This window comes from Rattus norvegicus, chromosome 10 (assembly GCF_036323735.1).
Source record: "Rattus norvegicus strain BN/NHsdMcwi chromosome 10, GRCr8, whole genome shotgun sequence".
NCBI classification, from domain to species: domain Eukaryota; kingdom Metazoa; phylum Chordata; class Mammalia; order Rodentia; family Muridae; genus Rattus; species Rattus norvegicus.
Window position 1 is genome coordinate 64356840 of NC_086028.1, and position 27559 is coordinate 64384398.

The 27559-nt window shown below is 46.6% G+C and overlaps 1 pseudogene across 1 annotated transcript in view; it reads left to right on the plus strand.

Annotated features, from left to right (window-relative positions):
• The first annotated feature begins 1172 nt into the window (after positions 1–1172).
• The window catches only part of Nos2-ps1 (nitric oxide synthase 2, pseudogene 1), a 47323-nt pseudogene continuing 20936 nt past the window's right edge, over positions 1173–27559 (plus strand). The window contains exon 1 of the transcript XR_010055694.1: positions 1173–27424. The product of XR_010055694.1 is annotated as a nitric oxide synthase 2, pseudogene 1 (transcript). The remainder of the gene's footprint in view (positions 27425–27559) is intronic.

Here is a 27559-nt window from a genome sequence, read left to right on the forward strand (position 1 = left end):
TGTCTCCTCTTACCTTCGTCCTAGTGACAAGCTCCCCACTCAACAGGAACTGACTGGATTTAAAGAGCAGACTATCTTATCCTGTTGGAGCAAAGTGGGAAGGAAATTCTTCACAGCCCTCTGGCTATCACTGAACCATGGACAGTTTTGTCAGGCGAGGCAACTACCAATGGGTTGGGATTGGGGGACAACTGGAACCCCCATTCTCTGCAAGTTGGGATTTAAAAGAAGACTGCTGCTTTGGCTATGATACCGTAGCCACGCGCTCCTCCTATGCCCTGGCATTTCCATAGCTAAGCATTTCCCAAGGGAAAGGAGCACACAAATGGTTGTTCAGAACAGTCCTGTGCACCACAGCTCCAAAAAGAAAACAGCACACAGTCACGTGAGGGAGACACCAGTGAACTGGTACATTTGAAGAGCCCTTGGCTCCATGGGGATGAGGAATAAAGGAAGGAGACAGACAGGGTTGAGCCTGCGCAGTGGCAATTCCGCGCACATCGAATCCAGCAACAGGCTGGCATTGGGGTTGCTGCCTGAGAGAGGCGTTAAATGCTCTGGGTCTTGGTCTGGAAGATGGTTCCTGCTAATCACATAAAATTCTTCTATTGAGGGCTGGGGAGATGGCTTAGTGGTTAAGACGGCTCTTCCAGAGGTCCTGAGTTCAAATCCCACCAACCACATGGTGGCTCACAACCATCTGTAACGAGATCTGATGCCCTCTTCTGGTGTGTCTGTAGACAACTACAGTGTACTTATATATAATAAATAAATCTTTTTGAAAAGTTCTTCTATTGAACCAGCATCTGGGTTCCTTCTAGGCAGATAGTACCTCGATAAAGCACAGCAAAAAGGAAAAAAATTCACCTAGAGCCATGGAGGACATGGGCCCAGCTGAGTTTAGGGAAACAAATCATTTAGGAGTGACATTTGATCTGGAGGTGAGTCACAGTCAGCTGTATCACTAACCTGTCATTCCCCAGAGGAGGGATCCAGGGCCCTCTGCCCTGAAAGGCAACTCCACAGGCTAATGTGTTTTTAGAGTAATCATTGCAGCAGGGACATATCTTCAAAGCACTGTGCCAGTCTGCAGAGAATCCTGACTTTGTCTTTTAGAACATACAAAAAGTTACCTTTATAAGCAGGTGAGATGGCTCAGTGGGTGAGAGTCCTTTCTGTGGGAAGCACGAGGGTCTGAATTTTATCCTCAGAATGAAAGGTGGAAGGGAGTAGCTGGGTGGCGATGGCACAGGCCTTAACTCCCAGCTCTTAGAAGGCAGATATCTGAGTTCAAGGCCAGCCTGGTCTACAGAGCGGGTTCCAGGACAGCCAGGGCAACAGAGAAACCTTGTCTCAAAAAAAAAAAGGGGTTGGGGATTTAGCTCAGTGGTAGAGCGCTTGCCTAGGAAGCACAAGGCCCTGGGTTCGGTCCCCAGCTCCGGAAAAAAAAAAAAAAAGAAAGAAAGAAAGAAAAGAAAAGAAAGATGGAAGGGAGAACTGACTCCTCCCATACTGAATTCTATACATTATTTACAATACATATCATGTATCTATGTAAATATATAAAATATAGATTAGCATATATATTTTCTGGGTGTTTTTGTGTGTGAAGTGTGTGTGTATATATCTGTGTGTGCTCACACATGTGTGTATGTATGTGGAGACCAGAAGTTGGCAAAGACAGTTTCCTCAGTTTCTCTGTCATCTCGTTTTCTGAAACAGTTCAGACAGCTTCCTGAACCTGGAGCAGACAGATCTGGCTAGATGTCCCAGCCAGCACTCTCCAGGGATCACCCCATTTGTTCCTCTCAGCATCGGGTTTACAAATGTGTTCTGGCTTTTTACATGAGTGCTGGGACCTGAACTGAGGTTCTTATGCTTGAGCAGTGGCTGAGCCATCTCTCCAGCTACTTTTCTGATATAATAATAATGATAATAATAATAATCCAAATGAGATTTATTTTATTATTTTATTTATGTCTATATATGTGGGGATTGTGGGCTGATGTCTACATATGCAGGTGAGGGCTGGCACAAGTTGGGTCAAGGCCATGATTGGGCAGTAAAAAAGTAAGGCAGGGACAAAGTTTTTGTAAGGTGGGAGAGAAGGGAAAGGGAAAGAGTCAAGATGGAGATGGAGAAGGACGACACAGATGCGGGTGGTCTTTTTTTAAAAATTTATTTTATTTATATGAGTGCACTGTAGCTGTCGTCAGACACACCAGAAGAGGGCATCAGATCCCATTACAGATGGTTGTGAGTCACCATGTGGTTGCTGGGAATTGAACTCAGGACCTCTGGAAGAGCAGTTAGTGCTCTTAAGCCCCCCGGGTGGTCCTAAATGGCCCTAGGTAGTTATAAATATTTCTTAAGGGATGGATTTCTATAGGACAATTCATCTCATCCAGGTGGGCGGTTTATATCTTTATCAATGGGTTGCGAGTTTATTGTGTGGGTGTATTGTAAACTAGAATTTAACACACAAGTCTGACTGTTAAGTTGCAGTTTATTGAGTCTTGATTTTACCAGGTAGCTGGAACCAGAGAATTTGCTGCAAGTAGAGAGCCGCCGGGAGAGATGCTAACCAGAGCCCTCCAGTGCTGGAACTAACTCTAGGGAGCAGCGTGGCAAGGTGCTAGGCTGGAAGGGCTGCAGACCTCGTGGGTCAGAAAGTACTTGGGGCCAGCATGGAGCAGTGCTGGGCTGAGATAAAGACACCCCGCAGAGCCATGTGGCCCTACAGGGCTGGCACTATCATGGAATAAAAGTTGTTTTTTTAAATATTTACCGTAACAGGGGTGGGCAGGGGATGTGTATGAACATTCTGTCCCTGAGGCCAGGAGAGGGTGTTGGAGTCCCTGGACCTGGAGCTGGTTGTGAGCCCCCCTGCCTGGGTGCTGGGAACCGAACTCTAGTCCTCTGAAAGAACAGCAAGTGCCTGCAGCTGCTGACCCATCTCTCTTCTTCTCTGATGTTTGGGAGAGAGCGTCTCCCTATGAAGTTGTAGATTGCTTGGAACTCATGATATAGACCAAGCCAATGGTAAACTTTTGGAGAATCGTCCACTTCCCTTTGACAAGTGCTGGAATTGAAGGCATGTGTCACCATACCCAGCCTGCATAGCATAGCAACCAAGTATATCTTGGGGCTTTATTCACTTGGGAGTGCCCACTGCCCAGAGACTCTATATCTGGGAAAGTTATTTTTGTGGGTGGTGGTGTTGGGTGCCTTGTACAAGTTAGCAGAGTATTCTAATGCTAAGATGTGTCTATATCTGAAGTGTCAATCTGCCTGGTAGAGCCTTTGAGAACAGCAAAAATTCAGCACTAAAATTTCAGGCTGCAGATCCATGTCTAGTCCACTGTTTGTCCTGGTTTTACCACCATGGCGCTTGTGTTCCAAGCTTCTGTGAAGTGGTTTTCCTCAAGTCCCTCAGTTGCTTCATGGCTTTGGGATTATGCATGCTTGACGGTCTAAGCTGATTCATGAGTGTCCCAAAGGAAATATAAGGATGTGAGTCTCTTGACTGTATAATTTTCTGGGTTATTGACCCAAGTAGTGAACTATTTCCATAGTTACAGAAAGAGGAAGGACCTGCTTGCCTTTTTTCTTTTTCTTTTTCCTTTTCCTTTTCTTTTTCTTTTCCTTTTCCTTTTCCTTTCTTTCTTTCTTTCTTTCTTTCTCTCTTTCTCTCTTTCTTTCTTTTTTTTTTTTTGAGAAAGGGTTTCAGTGTAGCCCTGGCTGTCCTGGAACTTGCTCTGTACACTAGGCTGGCCTTGAACTCAGAGATCCTCTGCCTCCCAAGTACTGGGATCAAAGGTGTTCACCACCACAGCCTGGCAGTTTGCTTGTTTTTTTTATGAAGAAGAAAGCTATTTTCTTTGTATTCAAAGCTGCCTGTTTTATTTGGGGTTTGTGGGGGAAGTCATAGGTGGTTATATAAAAAACAGTGGAATATTACTGCTTACCATGATATTTTTAGGCTTGACATTTTTATTTTTACATATATAATTTACCTTCAATACATAAGAAAATAATTTAAGCACCATGGTAAGAAAAAACCCTCCAGTTCAGAGACTGCCAGTAACCCGGCAAATGAATTTGAGTTCTGGGGTCTTGGAAGCCTGGAGTGTGGCAATTTTTGTGTCTTCCCTAGACATCTTTTTGAGGTTTGCTTCTGTGGTATTGGTTGTTAGCCTGATCCCTTCTAGGACCGACTATCGCCCTAGCACATGGCGCTGCTACTGTGTGTTCGCCCGTCTGCTTAAAACTTGCTGTACTATCTACATTTATCATGGGGTGCATGTGTGGGTACTGGGGTGTGTGCCATGGTGTGAGTGTGGGATAAGTTGAAAGAGTTGATTCTTTCTACCACATGTATGTGTGGATTTGAACTTACACTGGGACACTTGGAAGCAATCGCCTTCACTGGCTAAGCCATCTCACAGGCCCCTGGTCGCATTTGATGGATAGTAGGGTTCATTCCATTTAGGGATGTTATGCTTAAAGCTGCTGTGAATTTCTTAATTTCTTCCTCCTCCTCCTCCTCCTCCTCCTCCTCCTCCTCCTCCTCCTCCTCCTCCTCCTCCTCCTCCACCTCCTCCTCCTCCTCCTCTTCTTTTCCCCCTCTTCTTCTTCTTCCTTCTCTTCTTCCTCCTCCTCTGCCGGGAACCAAGCACGCTTAGTCTCAGAGATTCTTCTCAGGAATGCTCTGCTCATTATATGGCCCCTATCTTCTCAGGAAAATCAATCCAGTTATAGCCTCCAGCCTTGGGACACCTAGCCGGTTGTCTGTTCTTATCAGTGTATAACTGTAATTTATGATCTAGGGCTATAGAAAGGGTGGTGGCAGTGATGGATTGTCCTGGGTAACCTTCTCACTTGCTTGTGTTTATAAGCCGCTGTTTTTTGAAATAAACTTTGAGAGCTTGATCAGAACACAGACTTGCTCTCCTTTGCACCTCCTGTCCCCCATTCTTTTACCCCCTCTCAGATCTACTCTGAACCCCTGCAGGCCGAGACACCTCCCTTCCTCCCTCCCTCCCTCCCTCCCTCCCTCCCTTCCTTCCTTCCTTCCTGCCTGCCTGCCTGCCTTCCTGCCTTCCTGCCTTCCTCCCTTCCTCCCTTCCTTCTTTCCTTCCTTCCTTCCTTCCTTCCTTCCTTCCTTCCTTCCTTCCTTCCTGCCTGCCTGCCTGCCTGCCTGCCTGTCTGCCTTCCTGCCTTCCTGCCTACCTGCCTTCCTGCCTTCCTGCCTTCCTCCCTTCCTTCCTTCCTGCCTTCCTTCCTTTCTTTCAACAGGTGGCCCTGGCTAACCTTGAACTCACAAAGACCCATCTGCCTTTGCCTCTGCTTCCTGAGTGCTGGGATTGAAGGCCTGAGACCCGGTGATGCTTTGCATATGCTTGGCCCAGGGAGTGGCACTATTAGAAGGTGTGGCTTTGTTGGAGGAAATGTGTCACTGTGGGGTGGGCTTGGAGACCCTCTCCTAGCTGCCTGAGGATGCTCAGTCAGTTCCTGGCTTCCTTTGGGTGAAGATGTAGAACTCAGCTCCTCCTGCACCATGCCTGCCTGGACGCTGCCATGCTCCCGCCTTGATGATACTGGACTGAACCTCTGAACCTGTAAGCCAGCCCCAATTAAATGTCCTTTATAAAACTTACATTGATCATGGTGTCTGTACACAGCAATAAAACCCTAAGACAGACCCCTCCCTCTCATAGCTTATTTATTTATTTCCTGACTTATTTTTGAGACAGGGTTCCATAGGAGCCCAGGCTAGCTATACTCCCCATGTATTCAAGGCTGGCCTTGATCTCTTGAACTCCTGATCTTCCTGCCTCTGCCTCCAAGCACCTGTATTATAAGTATTTATCACCACTTACACAAATATTAGTTCCAGACACTTGGATGGCAGAAACTTTTCAGATGCTTAGAAAGGTAGGCTGGAGGGACTGGAGTGGTTGGCCTTTTCTAAATTATGTGGCTGTTTTATACAAACTCTGTTGAAAGAGTCCTGGCCGATCTGAGATTTAACACACACACACACACACACACACACACACACACACACACACACACACACACACATTTTATCTCACCAAGTTCCTATGCAAAGTGCTGTCCTGGGCCTTCTTGTAGACAGTGTATTTCCCAGTGTTGACTTCTCACAATCCAAGCTCACTCCAGCCCACTGCTAAGGGCAGGTTTAAGGCGTCTTTCTGGAACTTAGCTTGTACCTTTTTTCTAAATTAAAGTCTTTTTGAATACTTGTATTGTTATGCCATGAAGCGTTCCTGAACCCCAAAAGACCACCAACGAGCCGTTTCCGATGTAATCACATTAGAGTCTCTTTATTACAAACTCGAGTTTGTGTTTACTCACCACAGGCCCACGGGACGGTTTTTGGTGAGCCAGCCCCAAACTCCCATGGAGACAAGGTTTTATAGAAAATGAAAGAAGTAAGGTGGGGTCTATCGTGGCAAGCATCTAACTGAATGTCTGTTGTCAGCCAACAGGTGGGTGCTCTGAGGCAAGACCGTAATCACAAACGGTCTGAAAGTACATCTGAAACGATCAGACAGATCTTTGGTTCACTCTTGCTAGGAAGTAGCTAGGGAGTGACTCTGGCCAAGGACAAGCCGTGGGGTCCTTCCTGGTTCTTGGGTGCAGCTTGGGTGCAGTTGCGGGCCAAGTTCTCAGGCTTCTTTTTCTCTTTAGGATGGAGGCCAGTCCCAAGATGGAGTAGGTTTGGCCTCTCGGTGTGTGTGTATGTGTGTATACCTGTGTGTGTGTGTGTATGTATGTATGTATGTATGTATGTATGTATGTATGTATGTATGACTCTGTGTGTATATGCATGCATGCACATATGCTTATGTGTGTATGTGTACATGTATGTGTATACATGTGTGTGTGTATGTTTGTGGGACTGCATTCTACCCCAGTGCTGGGCTGTATGGAAAGGCTACACTGTGTTCCTAGATTTCGTCTCCCTGTGTTGTCATTGGGGACTGGGTTATAGGGAAGTGCTGAGATGCCATTCAGGGGATGGGAAGACACAGCCTCAGATGCTGAACAGTCGATAAATGGTATGTATAAACGTGGACTGTCTCTTCCATCAAAACTGTGTGGGGAGCACAGAGAAGGCCTTCACTTACGAGCCACAGCCTCAGTCTCCCATAGAAGGCCTCTCGGCACTTCCAGACAACCACTGCTACGAATGAGCTAAGCCAGAGTTCCCTGTTTCCTGGGAACCCACACATTCAATCCCTCCCAGGGATCCCGCTAAAGTAAGCATGCCCCTTTCCTATTTGTGACTCCTTTGCCTGGACCTGGGGCTACTGGACGGGACTGGGTCTTCTCCAGTGTAACTGTCATTCGCTTTGTCCTCCACCTGTGCTCTGCAGTCCCTGGGAGCTGCCTGCTGCTTTGCTGCATGGAGATATAAGTGTGCACATACATGTGCGTGGACAGAGCCCCTCTGTCACCATCAACTTAGCGTGCTGTCCTGTCCATGATGGGCACTTATCTATGCTCAGCCAGACCCACTGTTGGTCCACTTTCACCTCCGAACCCAGCGGCGATGTTACCCACAGGTGACAGGGACCTGTGCATCTATTACCATGTCAATGGCCATACATTCCCAGCATCCATTTGGTTTATGTCCCACCTTTACCTGCGAGTGGTTACATCACGGTTTAAATAAAGAGCAGACCCTTCCTGCCTTCCCCCTCCCCCCCGTCTTCTTCCTCTCTCTCTCTCTCTCGCCCTTTTGTCTCCATAACCCCCAGTAAACCTCTCCCACGTGGAATTGCATTGGCCTGGTATGGTCTGTCTGGACAAGAGCTGAGATTCTACAACACCCACTCCCCTCAGACCACCACCCTGGCCTTACTCCCATGGCAAGGTCAGGAAGAAACAAAAGACAGCCCAGTGTGTTCATTCTGCAGCCTGGATGCCGACAACCAGCAGCTCCTTAACCCACAGTCCCCTTAGGAAGCAGACCTGCCACCAGTTTTGACTTACAGTGAGGGAACCGAGTATCGACAGTGGAACTCTCTTATCTGGTTTTACTCAACTGCTGTGGCTCCACACACAGACTTCCCTCAGACCTGAAGCAAACTCACTTCCTTCACTGCAGGTAGTAATTCCCACAGCTGCCAACCCAAATGACAATCGTATTACCCTTTGAAAGGAAGGAGCCCCTCACCCCAGGTTGGGAGAACCATATTCCTATCCCGACATGCACAGGCGTTCAGTAAACATCCTAAGGCTCTGACTTTTTCTGGGAGTTTCTTTTTCCTGCTGCAGAGAATCTTCGTGGGTCATGTAGACTCCAGAGGGCTTGTGAGGCTCAGAAGCTGGCCTTCTCCCTGACCTTAACTTGATCTGGCACCAGGTGCCTGTGGTCGCCTGTGCTGGATACACAAGCCATTCTTTAAGATGCATTGATAACCCGATCGGGTGAGCATAAGACCACTGTCACAACTTTTAGCTCAATTTGAACCAAGTTTTTATTAAATACTGGCCGGGACAATAGACACCAGCCAGGAGGATGGACACTGGCCAGGTCCGTACCCAGGAGTCCCAGAGAATAGCCACAAATTTAATTGGTCAGGTGCTTATAAAGGCAAACCCCACAAGGCTACATACTTCCTGCCTAAGTTACTTCAACACACATGTGGTCAAGCACATCCCGTGCTTGGGGGCAAGCGACTTGTTTTCAGAAGTGAAAACATGGCCTGTTATCTTCCTCGAGCAACAGCACCCGGCATTCTAGGAAGTGGTCTGTCCTTGGGCAGTCAGGGCTCGCAGGTCAGGGGTGGTTTCTGTTTTTAGATCTTTAAGCTTGGTAATTAAGACTTAAAGCAAAACTTTAGCCCTGGCAGCGCCCTAATGTGTAGCTCAGAAGGGACTATGGTTGAAACGTGCAATTTCCAGTCATGCCCTACAACCACGCCGCCCTGTTGCAATCCCTGAAGCTGTTGGAGCTTCATTATGCTAACTGTCCCTTCTTAGCTACAGCTGACAGGTTTGCTTAAGGCTTGTTATAGCCTCAAGGTGGGGAGGGTGGGCCACCACTGCAGCATTTGTTCCCTCTCCTACACTCTGTTCCCAGAAAATCAGTTAATATCCTTAAGAAGTTTTCCAGAGTGTCAGGTTTCCCCGGAAGACTTGTCCCGAGGGAGGGAGAATTGGAGTGGGACCCAAAGGGCAGGCAGGGCTGAGCCTAGGTCCTTGCTCTGCCTCAGAAGGGAATTCTAGTTCCGGTCTCCACACCCCTCCAGGTGTCTGCTTCCCAGCGCTCAGTTTGGATTCCTCTAGGCAAGAAGTATGATCAGCAGCTGTCCAGAGCAGAAGGGTGGGTCTGCTACATGGGAGGTTCAGGCTGTGTGTGTCCCGGAGTCCCCCACACCCAAACGCACCGCTGCCCATTTGACTTCCCTTCACTCTGAGCATTCACATGAAGCGTTGCCCAGTGGATATAAGGTATAGATGTAAACACTTCGAGAGGCACAGCTGAGAACCTGAGGCAGGAGGATTTCTGTGAGTGTGAGGCTATCCAGGGCTTCAGAATGATACCCTGTCCCTAAATACTAAAAGCTGGAAGAGGAGCTTCCGTGGGGCAGTGAGAAGGCGACAGCCTGTCCTAGCGGTGCAGTGAGTCCCACATGTTACCCCTGACAGTCTGCCCTCACTAGGGTGCTTTCTGGCTACTCTCTTCCCCATGGTCCCATGGAGGTAAGAATTAGCAGATGCTGGAGGGGCCTGTCTGAGATGGAGGGGTGACAGTGGGGATGACGGCAGCTCTATATCCTTGTTGTCTCTGCTCAGATACAGAAAGGAATGAGTTTTATGGGTTTTGTGGTTATGGAGGGTGGGACAAGATCTTAAAAAAATACAAACACATACACATACACATACACACACAAACACACACACACACATACACACACACACACACACACACATACACACACCACACGTATGTATATGTTAAGGCTGGAAAAATGGCTCAGCAGTTCATAGCTTGCTGCTCTTGCTGAGGACCTGGATTTGATTCCCAACACTCACATGGTTGCTTATAAGGGTCCCTATCTCCACCTCCCATATATCTGTCACCCTCTCCTGATCTCCACGGGCTCTATGCAAACATGTACCCTTGCATACACGCAGATACAACACATACACAAAAATAAAACCAAATCTTTTTACATTTAAACATGACAGTTGGACTGGAGAGATTGCTCAGTGGTTAAGAGCACCCAACTGCTCTTCCAGAGGTCCTGAGTTCAATCCCAGCAACCACATGGTGCTCACAACCATCTGTAAAGTGATCCGATGCTCTCTTCTGTGTATCTGAAGACAGCTACAGTGTACTTATATATAATAAATGAATAAATCTTCAAAAGAAAAGAAAAAGAAGAAAAAAGAAAAAAAAGAAAAATTAAACATGACAGTTGAATGCCCCTGTTCTTGAAAGACCCTCAGATTGAGGAGACTCTCGCTCCAATCCTGAGGACACCTATCACCCCACAAACATGCTGGACTCACATCTTGATGCAAAAGCAAGAGGTTTACTTTGGGATACCAATGCATTGGGGGCTCATCACGGTCCTCACTCAAGAGGGATGTGAAGAGCCTCGAACAACAGAAATGTACAGCTTAAATAGTCACACAGCTTCATTAGCTCAGCTACTCCGGTGCCAAGGATATCTGACTAGGCAGATGTTTCCCATCCTGGGGTTCCCAGGACAAGGACCAAGGATATCTGACTTGGCAGATGTTTCCCATCCTGGAGTTCCCAGGACAAGGCTGCAACCATATCAATGCAGCCACTTCAGTACCAAGGACATCTGACTTGATATATGTTTTCCAGTCCTGGGGTTCCCAGGACAAGGACCAAGGATATCTGACTTGGCAGATGTTTCTCTCCTGGAGTTCCCAGGACGAGGCTATAACTATGTCAGCACAGTTATGTCGGTACCAAGGACACCTAACTTGACAAATGGTTTTTATCCTGCAGCACAATCTACAGTGGTCGGTCAGCTTCCCAGAGATGTTTCCTGCCTTGTAATTGCCCTGCAGTAAATATGATCTATACCATCTGTTCTTATGGTTGGGCAGAGAGTGGGTGGGAATGTGCTTTCTGTACTTTCTGGTCTATTGTCTAACATCTAGGGGCTAAGCAAGGGCCTGCTTAAAAAATTCTCCTTCTTAAGAAATGGCTGCACTAATATCAAACGGGGATCTTTCATTTTTTTTTTTAAAAAAACTACTTTGCACTTCTTTACCTGTGAATGCAAACCACAAACTCAGGCAGTGTCGTAAATCACAGCACTTGGAAAATGGAGGAGGAAGGAGGACTGGCAGTTTAAGGCTACACAGTGGGCTCAGAGATTGCCTAGGCTACATAAGACCCTGTCCCAAAAACAAACAACAATGACAACAAAAAAGCACAGAACTCAAGCCATAGACTTGGCACCTTAATTTGATGGTGCTGGAAAGAGCTCCAGGGGGACCTCATGCTCCACCAGCTACTCCACTCAGCCTCATCCCCAGCCCAAAAGCATACTTAGGGTGAGTTTGGGTTTGCTAGTGTGTGTGTGTGTGTGTGTGTGTGTGTGTGTGTGTGTGTGTATGTGTGTGTGTGTGTATGTGTACGTGCATGTGTACTGTGCCTTTGTGAGGGCTAAAGGTCACTTAATAGATTGGTAAAACAAAAACACCTCTAACAGGCAAGCCCCGCTTGCCCAAGAACAGACTACTTCCTAGAATGCTGGGGGTTGTGGTTCGCTAAGATAACAGCCATATATTTTCACTTCTGTAAACAAGGCTGGTTGCTTGCACTGCTCAGATTGTACTTGATCACAGGTAGGTTATTGTTGCTTAGGCAGGAAGTACGTCAGGATATATGCCTGCCCCCAATTGGACCAAGGCGGGAAGTATGTAGCGCTGAGGGTTTTGTCTTTATCAGCACCTGACTAATGTGACTTGTGGCCATTCTCTGGGAGTCCTGGTTATGGATCTGACTAATATCCATTGGTCTGGCCAATATTTAATAAAGCTTGCTTCAAATTTGGCTAAAACATGTATGATTAAGACCTGCTCGAAGATAAGAATCATCACCTCGGAAGAGTTCCCTGTGCTACCACTTCCCAGTCAGGCTTAGTTCCTCCCAGGTACAACTAATGCTCCATATTTTACACAGCAGGACCCATAAGAGCCCAGAGGCAGCTAGATGGTTCCGTAGGTAAATGTAGAAAGTGTTTAAATCAGGCCTGGGGTTTCCACTCTGCCTTAGACTCTATAAGTTCCCAGATGAAAGACACACACGGCCTTTATATTTACAATAGGCCTTAAAACAGCGCAATTACTGGGCAGCTGCCTACTCTCCATGCTGTTAGAGTCTACTTTCCTATTGATAACCTTGAGTTGTTACAATGTTTCAACTGGGCTGCTCTTAAATCCAACTAAACTGCCCTAATACCGTATTCTCTTAACTCCTAACCCACAGCGGCTTTTCCTCCTTCCTCCTGCCTTCTTCTTATATTTATTTATTTATATTTGTACTTTATTGTATGTGCATTGGTGTTTTGCCTGCACATATATCTGTGTGAGGGTGTTGGAGCTCCTGAACTAGAGTTACAGACAGTTGTGAGCTGCCATGTGTGTGCTGGGACTTGAATCCGGGGGTCCTCTGGCATAGCAGCCAATACTGCTAACCACTGAGCCATCTCTCCAGGCCCTCTCCTGCCTCCCCCTCCTCTCCCTGCTCCTCATCCTCCTCTTTCTTCTCCTCCTCTTCTTCCTCCTCCTCTCCCTCCTCATCTTTCCTCTAACCCCAAGCCCTCAAATCCTAAACCCCATCTATGTCTCTTCTGCCCAGCTATTGGCTGTTGGCATCTTTACCATTCAGAAATAACTTGGGGTCAGGATCAGTCAGCATCATACCCGAATGTGTGAACTCTTCTCTCTGGGCCATGGGGGCTCAGTATTAACATTAAAATACAAATAGCATTAGGCTGACCACTACAGGTAATGATGCTTGCTGCTCAGGCTGATTAACTGGGGACCTGGGACCGTCAAGATGGAAACAAAGAACTGACTCCCACTCACTGCCCTGTGCCTACACATGCCTGCTGTGGCTTGCATGTTCCCCTCCCCCACCACACACAAAATAAACAAATGTGAGAACTGTTTATTTCCTTCTTTTTTTTTTTTTTTTCGGACCTGGGGACCGAACCCAGGGCCTTGCACTTGCTAGGCAAGCGCTCTACCACTGAGCTAAATCCCCAACCCCTGAGAACTTTTTAAAGAATTCAGAAATGTAAGAGTATCTGAATACTCTTGATATAAAAGACCGTAGCTGACAAACTCTGAAAGTAAATCGTGTTTTATTAAATAGTAAACCTTTCTGCTTCTTAGGTTGAAAATCTGGATTGAGAGAAGTTTCACAGAATAAACTTGCACATCCCTTAAGTATGAAGGCTCTCAAATACTGTATTGAGAAAGCTCAATGTTAGTTCCTTTACTTGACAAAAAAAGAAAAGAAGAGAAAGGAAGAAAGAAAGAAAGAAAGAAAGAAAGAAAGAAAGAAAGAAAGGAAGGAAGGAAGGAAGGAAGGAAGGAAGAAAAAGAAATCTTGGAGAACTGCTGAGCTCAGTATAGCTGAAGGATCCCTGTTTGATATTAGTGCAGCCATTTCTTAAGAACGAAAACCTTTTAAGCTGGCCCTTGCTTAGCCCCTAGATGTAAGACAATAGACCAGAAAGTACAGAAAGCCCATTCCCACCCACTCTCTAGGAAGCTGCCCAACCATTAGAACAGATGGTATAGATCATATTTACTGCAGGGCAATTAAAAGGCAGGAAACATCTCCGGGAAACTGACTGACCACTATAGATTGTGCCCCAGGATGAGAAAACCAATATCAAGTTAGATGTCCTTAGTACTGACATAGCTGTGCTGACATAGTTATAGCCTCGTCCTGGGAACTCCAGGAGAGAAACATCTGCCAAGTCAGATATCCTTGGTCTTTGTCCTGGGAACCCCAGGATGAGAAAACATATATCAAGTCAGATGTCCTTGGTACTGAAATAGCTGCATTGATATGGTTACGGCCTTGTCCCAGGAATTCCAGGACAAGAAACATCTGCCTAGTTATCCTTGGCACCAAAATAGCTGAGCTAATGAAACTGTGTTTTCTGTTGTTCGAGGCTCTTCACATCCCTCCTGCGTGAGGACCGTGTGGAACCCCAATGCATTGGTATCCCAAAGTAAACCTCTTGTTTTTACATCAAGACTGAGTCCCATGTGTTTGTGGGGTGGTGGGTGTCCTCAGGACTGGAGCGAGAGTCTCCTCTGTCTGAGGGTCTTTCATTTGGGGGCTCGCCTGGGATTTACAAACACCCATCAACACCGAGATTGCTCTTGGAGGTAAGGTGGCGCCTTTAACTGTTCTGTCTTTTTGTTTATGTGTCCTAGTTCTCTAATTACCTGTCACTCATGGGAGTGTTTGGCCTGGTTCTGTAAGCTGCATTCTGTAGTAGCTGTTTGAGCACTTGTGAGAGCTCTCAGGCTGCACTCTGTAGCAGCCATTTGAGCACTCGTGAGAGCACCCAGGCTACATTCTGTAACAGCAGCTGTTCTGTTTTTCTGTCTGTGCATCCAGACTCAGTAAGGAAGGAAGTTCTGCAGCAGCTGTTCAGGTGCTCGTAAGAGCGTTTGGACTGAGATCGGTAACCTGGGGAACGCCCCAGGGTCTGGGGAGGACCAGGGATGCCTGGTAGCCTCCAGAGTATGGTTTGTTGGGTGTGAACCTGATCAGTTGTTTCTGTTACCTGCTGCTTCCTTCGGGCATCTGCCTTCTAGGATTTTTTCTCTGTCGCATTTGTTAAGAAGTAGGAACACCCAGTGTCTTATGGATCTTTGTGTCTCTTATCTGTTTGTACTTGTCCTTGTCCTTGTGTATTTTGGAACAATGGGTCAGAAGGTTACTCCCCCAACCCAGTCTCGCCCTAGACCACTGGGGAGAGGTGAGGGCGAGACTATACAACCTGTTGGTGGAGGTCAAAAAGGGACCAAGGCAGACCATCTGTGCTTCTGAGTGGCCAACTTTTCAGGTCGATTGCCCCCCCCCAGGGATCTTTTAATATGGAAATTATAAAGACTGTTAAGAAAGTTGTTTTTCAGTCCGGCCACACTGACATCTTGATCAGCAGCCCTACATCCTAGTCTGGGAGGATTTAACTCAAACACCACCTCCTTGAGTAAAATCGTGGGCTAGTTGACCCCAATGACTGCCAGACTCACAGATTCTGGCAGTCCAAACTTCCAAGGGGGAGCCCTCCCGACCGGCTCCTCCAAAAGTCTATCCTTATGCTCAGGAGGATTTGCTCCTCCTGGATTCTCCTCCTTATTCCCCTACCCTCTTGCCTACCCAACTTCCTGAATCCTCTGCTCCTCCTGGCTGCAGATGCTTCTGGTCCTGCTCAGGGGACACAGCCAGTGAGCACTCACCCCTGACTCCTCTACTGGCCTGATTCCTGTTATTCCCTTGCAGGCTGATGGACCTCCCCCAGGTCCAGGCGAGGGGATGCAGCCCCTTCAGTACTGGCCTTTTTCTTCCGCTGATCTTTGTAACTGGAAACTTAATCACCCCCCTTTTTAGAGGAAGGGGGACAGGCACAGGCCTGCTAGCAAGGAAGCTGCAGGCTATGCATGGGCAGTAGCCTGAGCCAGCGGGAGAGGAGTTTCAAGGAAAAGTGGCCGCTGGCCGTGGCTGATGCTTTGACAGCAAAAATATAGCACAGAGTTAGTGATTGTATTAAAGTCTATCATGAGTCCTTTGGCCCTGAAAAACAATTCCAGTCACTGCCACTATCTCACCTCCAAGTGGATTTTCAGAGACAAGTGTGGTCGCCAATCCCGGATGAGCCCCCAAATGAAAGATCCTCAGAGCAGGGAAACCCTCACTCAAATCTTGGGATGATGTAATCCCCCAAGAACTCACATAACACCATCCTTGCTGTAATCACATGAGGTTTATCGATAGGAACCAGTGCACTGGGGTCCAGACTTGTATCCCACACAGGGGCAGGGGAGTTTGACCTTGAGTGGCTGAGAGGAATATTTAAAGGAAGAAGCCACAACCCAAGGGGGCAGGGATGGCGTCATTGGAAAGTGTGGAGAATACCAGTGAAAAATCACAAGGAGAAGCTTCCTGTCTCTCAAGATTGCTTTTAAGACTATAATCTAACTTTATCTAACTAGACTATCATCTCACTTTTTCTGGGAGAAGCTATCTGTTATCTTTATTAGTTTGGGATCACGTATTTAAGGGCCTTATCTTTAAGCCCCTTTATCTTGTTCGTGGGAGAGCAGGCTCAAGAAATGTGACCTTTTACCTACTTACAGGTAGAGAGCAGGGTCTAGAATTTGAGATATTTAGGGCTTCTTAGGGGTGAGATAGCATTTCTAAGCATCTGACTTCTTGGCTGCATTTTGTATTCTTTCATTCTCTACTTCTTCTAGTGGCTAGCTCTAATCATAGAACTAGATTTTAGTATATACCTGAATGGTCTTTATAAAAACTACACTTTTCTCTGAGAACAGCACATACTCTTCCGTCTTTTAAGAAGAAAACAACCCCAGAATGGTCTAGGTAGAAACAACACTTTTTTTGTAGTGTAGAACACAGACTTCCTTCTTTAAGGAATATCAGGTCTAACCTTTTTTTATTTTGAAGGACTACCTCTGAGAGGGAGGTCAGGGATTCTTGGAGGTCAGTTAAAAAGTCTTTAGCATCAGGATTCTAATCTGGACACCATCTGAACCTACACACAAAAGGTCATGATTGCCTTTTAGAACTTTTAAACTGTGTCACAGGTTGTGATCCCTGAGACACAGTCCCAAGAAGTGTTAGGAGTACTAACGTAGGTAATGCCTTCATAGTAAGGGGATGTTACATCATTTATAATAGAAATCAAGACTACTCCCACACCTGTGATTGGGGGAACCTATCTCAACAGAGCCCAGGGCAAACATGAAATTCTTGTTTCTAAAGCACACTCCTCAACTGAGCATTATAGTAACCCCACCAGTCATGTCTCTGACGTGCAGGTCCAGGGAGCTTTTTGAAGATCTGAGTGTCCCTCTAGGTCCCAGCTCTCAGCCCCAACAGCTAGTAATCAGCTTGTGAGGGCTGAGACTTGACGGATGTCAGGGTGGTCAGCAGCACCAGGTACTGTCCTTTCCAGTGAGGCTCGAGTGTCTGGGCCTGATTGTCAATGACAGTGCAGGGTATACCTGGAAGAGAATGGGGGACAAGAGCCACGAAGAAGGACGCCAAGACAAGAGTCTGATCAGGGCGACAATTTTATTTTTTCCCAAGGCTGAATTTATACCATAACATGGGTAACAGACGGAGGGGGAAGTGTGAAACATTTACGCAGGCCAAGGACACAATATTCGTGTGGTCAGGGAATCGACTGATGTTGACAGGATGTCAGAAAGGTCACAGGTTTGTCATATCTATTAGTCAGCAGGATGTTGGGTTTTCAGAAAGGTTACAGGTCATCACATTGGGTATCTAGACATCAGATGTATTTCTCAGCAAGAGAACTTTATCATATTATTATTTATCTTGACCACCAGATTTGCATTAGTCTTCTGCATCTGGCTGGGAATTTTCCATGAACCCAGTCATACTTAACGCTAACCATAATAATAGCATCAATAATGAAGGGCTTCAAGGGCATCGCTCCCAGCACCTGATATTGTCATACGTGGACAGAGTCTCTGACCTGGAACTGGTGAGATGTCTCAGGGGTCCCCAGGACATGGGCTGTTGCCAGCTGTGACCAGATTTTTTTCTGTATCACCTGTAGGTCCTTTAGCCTGGCATACAAATCATTATTACAATGATATGTTGGTTCAATAACATCATCTTACACAGTCAGAGGAGACAAGGCCCCATATAAGATCTCAAAGTGGGTAAGACTGAATCTGGAAGGGATATTTCTTGCTCTGAAGAGAGCAAGAGGGAAGGAGTGCAACCCAGTCTGTGCCAGTCTCCATGGTCAATTTGATCAGGGTCAAGAGTTTTATTTATTTACTCTACCAGTCCTGAACTTTGAGGTCTGTAATGTAATCTAATTTCCAATTGACCTCTAAATACCTGGCCACACCCTGGCTTACCTTGGCAACAAAAGCAGGGCTTTCCCGTCTGACCCGATTACCTTGGGCACTCCAAATCGGGGGAAGATTATTTTCCAGTATCTTCTTGATGACTACTGAGGCCACCCCTTGATTGGTGAGGAAAACTTCTATCTATTCCTGAAAAGATATCTACAAGCACTAGGAGATACTTGTAACCATATTTTCTCAGTGAAGTTTACTTTGACTTCTCACTAATCTTTTTAGGTCTTTTTGCCCTGTTTGTTTCTTAAGCATTTACTTGCTGACATACCTTATATTTTTCTACTGGCTCTAATATATATATCTTAACTATTTGGATAAGCTTTTATCCCCTAAATGAGTCCATTTGTGTATTTGGAAAGCGAGACTTTTGTTTGTTCTCTGGGGAGTATAGCTTTTCCCTCAAGTGTGCCATTGTCCTTTCTCTTTTAAGAAATTTGGGCCTTTTCTTCTGTTGTACACTCTAAGTGAGGCCATCCCTTAGTCCAATCCCAGTTCCCAGTAGCTGTCTCTTGCAGGCCTTTAACCAGTATAGGTTCCTGCATAGCCATTTTTCGAGCCACTTGATCTGCTTTGTTATTGCCCCATGTCACTGAATCTCTTCCCTCCTGATGTCCTGGGCAATGAATAACGCTCACAGTTGCTGGCTTCATCAGGGCATCCAAGAGATGGCAAAGGCATCTGTGGCGCTGATGTGCTGGGGGGTAGAGGTTTGTCTATCCCAGATGATATTTGTGTTGTCCACCATGGCAGTCCCCACTCATCTCTGACCTTCATGAAGAGAACTGTTCTCGTCTGTAGTCAAGGTAGCCTTGGCTTTCCGTAGGAGTTGATCGGTCAGTCGTAGAGGTCTTCTCTCCATCCATGGGCTTCTGTCAGTGTTTGACACTCATGCTGTGGTGGCTCCAGGTCAGGATTGGGCAGCAAGGTGACCAGATTGCCCCCCAACCAGTGGAGAATCTAGTCCATGTCAGCTGACCTGTGGTCCCATCCTCTGGGACATTCCAGTCAAAGGCAAAACATCAGCCTCTCTACCACAGTTTAAGTCCTGGATTGGGTGATAATTGTTAGTGCCCGGCTGCCAGGAGCGGTGTGTTCCAGGCAGAATGGCACTAAGCCACACATCTCTCAGCATAGGGTATTGGTGCACTGAGACAGGTCTTAAGCGCCACATACACAGTCTGTAGATATGCATACACATGGCCTTACCCAGCCACTTCAGCCCACGCAAGCCATTTTGGAGAGCAAATTTCTCATGAGCAAGGGATAGGGGCAGTCAGGGATGACCATGAACTAGTGGGTTACCTGGCCCACACCAAGGTCCACTGTTCTTTGGGTAGTCCATAAGTATCGTTTGTTGCCAGTAGCCCCTGTACCCAAGGTCTTTGATGGACACTGGCCCACTGGGGCATAGGAGCACAGAGTGTTGGGTCCTTTTATCCACAAAACACCAATTGGACTTCCCCTCTGTCCTGGGGCAGTCCCCGACACAGTGACTTTTTTTTTTTAACAATAGGCACACTGATCTTTAGCCAGGAATTCTCTTCTGTTGTCAGGTACTCTCTCCCTAGTCTCCCTAACTATTGTGGCCAGTATTCATTTTTTATACTGTCTTTTATCTCTCCTTAGCTCTTTAGCTTCTTTTTCTTTCTGTCCCCTTTCTTCCCTAGCTTTCTGTTCTTTTTGCCTTCTTTCTTTTTTACCCTGAACCGCACTTTAACCTTACTTTCTCTGCAACTTACACTAACTTCCTCAGTGATTTAGCTTAACCTTTCAAGTTTCTGCAACTTTCTCTTTATATCTTTTTCTTACTTTAGCCAAATTGGTGGGGTGTTTTTTAGCCCCTCAGAGACCCACCATTGGAGCCTGGTGAAAGACTTGTAGCATTCCCTACCTTCAGGTGTTTTGGATCAACAGGCAGGAGTGAGGGCCTTCCATCCATGTCTGGAACATTCTTTTTGGTCTCCTAGTAGGATTCTGTATTTCCTCAGTGGTAAAGAGGATCTGTAACAGCTACTAACAAGCATCTCAAGTGGGATGGTGAGAAAACAAGAAGAGAGTCCAGAAAATAGAGGTCTGCCAAAGAGGACAAATGGCATTCAGTCACACAGAAAGACAATCAAAATATTAACAGACAAAAAAAAAAAAAAAACAGAAGTGGGCACAAAAACAAAAAACAAGTGGCCACTGTGAGATCACCACAAAATTGAACTGATTCAGGTGGGAGTATCTGTGAGCTCACCAAAGACAGATGAAGAGGAGCAGATTCCTCATCATTCCTCTTTCCCAACGGGACAGATGAAGGGGAGCAGATCGAAAATTATGGTTAAGTCAAAGGTGCCCTCTGGAGGCCAGCCGACATCAAACACTGGCCACTCCGAGGAGCAAAAAGTCAGCCAAAGTCCTTTTTTAATCTTAACTGACAAATTGTGTGCTATAGTCCTAACTTTAGTCCAGTGTTCTAAAGTCAAACTCAGAAGAGTCCCATCGTCAAAGTCACAAGTAACACAAAACAAAGACCTAAGACACACAGACAAAGATCACTCTGGAAATACAGATGGCCAGGAGGCCGGGTCTCTTCTCCAATCCAGGAGAATCACCGAATCCTCACCAGCACCCAGACGGGAATCTCCCAGGTGTCCCCCTAGGGTCCCTCCTCACCACCTGAGATGTCTCCCAGGGCAGCGCTGTCAGTGAGCCCCTGGCACGTCTACCAATACTCACATTCTCTAGTCTCCTCCCAAGACGAGAGTCTCCATCTGTACCGGAGATGGAACAACTGTAAAAACAGTACTTGAGAGTAACTTCAGACCCAGAGTTCAGTCGGCACAGATTCACAAAGACACAACACAAAGACACAGACCCTATCTCAACTCCAAGTGGATTTTCAGAGACAAGTGTGGTCGCCAATCCCGGATGAGCCCCCAAATGAAAGATCCTCAGAGCAGGGAGACCCTCACTCAAGTCTTGGGATGATGCGATCCCCCAAGAACTCACATAACACCATCCTTGCTGTAATCACATGAGGTTTATCGATAGGAACCAGTGCACTGGGGTCCAGACTTGTATCCCACACAGGGGCAGAGGAGTTTGACCTTGAGTGGCTGAGAGGAATATTTAAAGGAAGAAGCCACAACCCAAGGGGGCAGGGATGGCGTCATTGGAAAGTGTCGAGAATACCAGTGAAAAATCACAAGGAGAAGCTTCCTGTCTCTCAAGATTGCTTTTAAGACTATAATCTAACTTTATGGTCAGCTAGTTTCTGGGAGAAGCTATCTGTTATCTTTATGAGTTCGGGATCACGTATTTAAGGGTCTTATCTTTAAGCCCTTTTATCAAGTTCGTGGGAGAGCAGGCTCAAGAAATGTGACCTTTTACCTACTTACAGGTAGAGAGCAGGGTCTGGAATTTGAGATATTTAGGGCTTCTTCGGGGTGAGATAGCATTTCTAAACATCTTACTTCTTGGCTGCACTTTTTATTCTTTCACTCTTGCAGAGCACCCATAAAGCCTTGAGTTTGATCCCAGCCCGTCTCCCACCACACAGGACATAATATCTAGATGAGATCAAATCATTTGTTTGTTTGAGATACCGTCTCCTGAGGCACAGGATGACCTCCAGAGTTTGCTATAAAAGATGGCCTTAAACTTTTTTTTTTTTTGAGACAAGGTCCCTTATAACCCAGATTGGTCTCAAACTGGAAATATAACTGATGACCTTGGACTCCTGATTCTCCTCTCTCTACCCCTCAAATGCTGGGCTTATGTGTCTAATACCCAGCTTCAAAATAGTTGTTTATGAAAAAGAACAAGTGTGTATCCTTCACACCACAATGGTTTCTTGACTCACTATACAAGTAATCAAGTGTGTACCTTGTGTGACACAAGTGCAATCAGGCAGCAGGATAGCTGATCATGGAGCAGGATGGCCGAGCACACAGCCGAACAGGACATTACCAGGGAATACTCCTGCGACCAATGCCCAACAAGGCAGCAATGTGGAAACAGAAAAAAATACTAGTAGCTTAGACCAGTCTTGAACTCACTACATAGCCCAGGTTGGGCTCTCACTTGTGATTCTCCTGCTTCAGCTTCCAGAGTGCTAGGATTATAGACATGAGCTATCATACCTAGCAAATTCTAAAAAACATCGGTATTGGGGGTGAGGAGGGGAGATAGAAAAAGGAACAAAGCATGTATAGTGGCCTCCATATATTAAAACCAAAATAAAAACATAGATGTGATTTCTAGATTCCTATATAAACTAAAACTCTAAAGCTTTTAGAAAAGGATTGTAAGAGGCTCCGTGTCTCCCAGGCACAGCCTTCTTAGTATCCCATGATACCAAGCATTCACAGAAAAGACTTCCTCAAAATTCAAAGCTTTGGACTGTGAATGTAGCTTATCCAGCATATAAGGGGGTGCTGGTATACTTCCAGTACATAAAAAGTTTAAAAAAAAACTGTGTGTTTTTATTTTCTAAAACAGCTAAAAACAGAGGATGTCCATGCTTAGTATCACCAGGACCAGGTAACAACTGATCGTTAACTGAGACCATGCACTGCTCACCCACTGGGGAACTGACTCTGTAGTTTCTCATCGACAAACCTCCTATGGCCTAGAAATTCTCTCCCTAGGTATTACTCAAAGTAATACCAGCTTACATGATCGCTCACTTGACAGAGTACTTGCTTAGGGAGCACGAAGTCCTGGGTTTTGATTGCCTAAATTACATAAAACCCTCAGCACTCATCCGGCAGAGACATGAGGATCAGGAGTTCAAAGTTATCCTTAGTTTATTGAGAGTTCAAGGCCAGTCTGGACTATAGGAGGATCTGGTTCAAAACAAAACAAAAACAACAACAAAAACCCTAGGTCCACACAGGATATATACAAGAAACAGAAATTTGTGAGGTACATAGTTTTAATCACAAGCTCACCGAGGCAGAGGCGGGTGGACCTCTGTGAGTTCAAATTCTAGTCATCTACAGAGAGAGTTGTAGGATCATCGGCGATACAGAGTGAAACCCTGTCCTAAAAGAACAAAGGAGGAGGAAGAGGAGGACGAGGAGTGCCCCTGCCTTCGGGGGTTCAGAGTGGACCTGGGAGTGGTGAAAGAATGGGGAACAGGAGGAGCAAAGAAGGAGAGCAAGTCTGGGTTCTGATCAAGCTCTCAAAGTTTATTTCAAAAAAACCCAGTGACTTATAAAGACAAGAAGGTGGGAAGGTTACTCAGGAGAATCCATCACTGCCACCACCCTTCCTATAGCCCTAAACCATAAATTGCAGTTATAGACTGATAAGAACAGACAACCGGCTAACTGTCCCAAGGCTGGAGACTGTAACTAACTTAATTTTCCTGAGAAGATAGGAATATACTGAGCAGAGCATTCCTGAGAAGAATCACTAAGCCTGAGCGTGCTTGGTTCCAGGCAGGGAGGAAGGCAGGCAAGAAGGCAGGCAGGCAGGAAGGGAAGGAACAAAATGAGGAGGGACTTGTAGTTACTAGACCAGGGTTCCGAGGTTAGCCCAAAGCATATAGTAAATGGTATTTCAGGGTTGTTCATTTTTTTGAGACAAGGCATTATGTAAGTCAGGCTGGTTTCAAACCTTTAGTCCTCCTGCCTCAGCCTTCCAAGTACTGGGATTATAGGTGTGCATCACCAAACCTGGCTGCAATAAGGTTTTAATCAAAGATTGATTTAAAGAAAACTAATATTATTCTGGTGGTGTTTAGAGAGGGAGAAATTGAGGAATATGATACATGACTGTCAAGCCGCTGGAGCTACGAGGGCTTAGAACACAAGTCATAGTGGTGCAATTGCCTAGCAAGCACATATGAGGCCCTGAGTTCGATTCCCAGCAACACATACATACACACAAGAACATACATGAAGACCACACACACACACACAGACACAGACACACACACACACACACGCACATACCACCACCGCTGCCACAGCCACTGCCTCCACCGTCGCCATCATCACCATCACCACCACCGCCGCCGCCGCCATCTGTGTATTTAGCATGAAGGATGGAACCCAGGGCTTCATACATGACGGGCAAGCACTCTACTCACTGACCTCTGACCCCAGCTGTAAAACACCTGCAAACTGTTCACTCCCGTGAACCGGGCGGGCACGCTCCCCAGTGGGGAAAAGTTTCCTGAGCCTCTTCTTCCCAAGCAAGGAGACTCTCATCTCTGCTGGGAGGAACAATAGCAGATGGCAGATGCCAGGGTGTGTACACCGAGGTCATGCCCACCCTGCTTGAAGTCCTCACCTAACAGCTCCCTTCATGTCACCAGCCTATACTGCTAATGGTCTTCTGTTTGTCCTTCTGTCCTGTCCCTCCTTCCTTTTACCCAGTTTCATGGGACAGAGTCCCCCCCCCCCCACACCCCGTGTGCTGTGTAGTTGTCCCCAGGAAAGGAGCCATTGTTGATTGGATGCCAGGTTGCATTCTGAGGAGCTCTTGGCACAGGAAAAAAAATTCATTTGAAAATTTCACATTTCGATTGAAGTTCCAAGCATCCCCATAGTGTTCAGTAATTGACAAAGCTAAGAATCAGAGAACCCCCAGGCAGCTGTTGAGTGGACGAACCAGAAGATAAATGGAACAGCCTGATGCATCAGTCCATGGATGCCCTCCCTGGCCATCACCACCTCGTAGCTACAGAGATGTCTAGAGGTTGTCCCACTGTTCCTCCAGAGCTCATTAATCTGCTGTTGGCTGCGTTATCTTGACTGTGCAAATTTGCCTTGCAAACCAGACACACATGGGGAACTCAGCTTCTGTGTGCCCCCATATCCCAATAAGAGATCTTGTCACAAAAAACAAAATGGATGTCTCATAAGAAAGAACACCTGAGGGGTTGGGGATTTAGCTCAGTGGTAGAGCGCTTGCCTAGGAAGCGCAAGGCCCTGGGTTCGGTCCCCAGCTCCGAAAAAAAGAACCAAAAAAAAAAAAAAAGAAAAAAGAAAGAACACCTGAGGTTGACTTCCGCATGCTCACACATGTATACCTGAACACACATGAAAATGCACATATACTCACATATAACATAGAGAAAAAACCATTCAAGGGAAGTAACCAGACGTAGTGGCACATAGCTAAGGTCTCAGCATCTGGTTCCTACGTCAAACCACCCTTGCTTTCCAGGGACAAATACTATCTGGGATTGGCAAGCCATCTTTTAATATGCTAAACTTAGTTGACATCTTGTTGAGGATTCATCATCATCATCGTTGCCATCATCACCACCACCACCACCATCACCATCACCACCACCACCACCAACACCACCATCACCACCACCACCACCACCACTACCACCACCACCACAACCAACACCACCATCACCACCACCACCACCACCACTACCACCACCACCTCCAACAACACCAACAACAACACCAACAACAAAAACACCATCACCACCACAACTACCTCCACCACCACCACCACCACCAACACCACCATCACCACCACCACTACCACTGTCATGTGGGTGTTGAGAGTTGGAAGAGCAGCCTCTGCTCTTGAGACACCCTCCAGCCTCTCTGTGCAAGTGTATGGTTCCACAGAGGCCAGAAAAGGACGGCAGGTGTCCCCCCCAGCCCTCTGTACCTATTCCTCTGAGTCGAGGTCTCTTGAACACAGGGCACATGTTTTCTCAGCTAGACTAAAAGCCAATAAGCTCCAGTCACCGATCAACTTTCCCTCGGACTGAGGCTATAAGATTTGTGTGACTCTTGGCATGTTACGTGGGCACTGGAATCCAATCTGTGGTTCTTCATGGCTGCACAGGAAGAGCTCTTGGTGGCTGAGCCACCTTCTCAGCCTCAGCACCATCTTTTTATGTCAAGTAACTGAGCAGTAAGATCTCGGGCTGCTTCTGCTCCTTCTCCTCCTCCTCTCCCCCCCTCCTCCTCCTCCTTTTGATTTATTTATTCATTTATTTCATGTATATGAGTACACACTGTAGCCGTCTGCAGACACACCCAGAAAGGGCATCAGATCCCATTACAGATGGCTGTGAGCCACCATGTGGTTGCTCGGAACTGAACTCATGACCTCTGGAAGAGCTATCAGTGCTCTTAACTGCTGAGCCATCTCTCCAGCCCAATCTCTGGCTTCTGATAAGGAATTAGGGTCAGATGTAAGCCATCATCTGGGTATCCCACAATTGCTCCACCTCTTTACCTGCCTTCCTAGCTGAACAGCTGGAGTCCTACTTCACAGCATTGTTGGGAGCGTTACAGTAAGGAGAGATGTTCAGAGTAGAAGCCGTACAAATGGTTCCTTTTCTCTTGTATGCTCTGCTTCTGCCAACCTCCAAAGCAGCTCTCTGTACCTGTGAATTAGCAATGGAGAGGCTTCCAGGATCAGAGACCAATTCTGCTCTGCCTCCTTCAGATGAAAGGCACCTTAGCTCATAGGAGACCAAATGGGTCTTCCTTACAAACTTTGTCACTCCTGGGGTCATCACTGTCTTCCTGGGCCACAGACCTTTCTCCTCGTGTTTAGAGATACTTTAAAAGACAACTGTGCATATGTGCACACATATGAATGTAGGTGCCTATAGAGGCCAGCTGGGATTACCAACATGGGCGCTGTGGTGGTTTGAATATGCTTGGCCCAGAGAATGGCACTCTTAGGAGGTGTGGCCTTGTTGGAACTGTGTAACTTGATGATAATGGATTGAACCTCTGAACCTGTAAGCCAGCCTCAAATCAATATTGTCTCTTATAAGAGTTGCCTTGGTCACAGTGTTTCTTCAAAGCAATGAAACCCTAAGACAGGCACTGAGAACTGAACTCTGGTCCTCTGCAAAAGCAGGAAATGCTCTTAACCACTGAGCCATCTTTCCAGCCTCGAGAGACACTGAAGTGGTATGCACTGCCTGCCATGGCCAACATGCTCCTGGAGGTGTGTGGCCTCGAGTTCCCAACCTACCTCTTCAATGATTGGTAGTACATGGGCACCGAGAATGGAGTCCTGGACTTCTGTGACACACAGCGCTACAATATCCTGGAGGTGACATGGAGTTACCAAGCTGGAGAGTCGGGGAGGGGCACCCCCTCCAAAACCTGCCTCACCTCATCTTCTACAGGAAGTGGGCAGGAGGATGGGCCTGGAGACCCACACACTGGCCTCCCTCTGGAAAGACCGGGCTGTCACCGAGATCAATGCAGCTGTGCTCCATAGTTTCCAGGTATGCCAGGAGTCTGGGTTGACACATCTACGCCTGTCGTCATTGTCATCATCTGCTCGCTCCTGAGCTTGTCCCTGTTCAGATATCCAAGGACATTTTATATGTGCACAGGCAGTACCTGGCTTGTGATGGCTC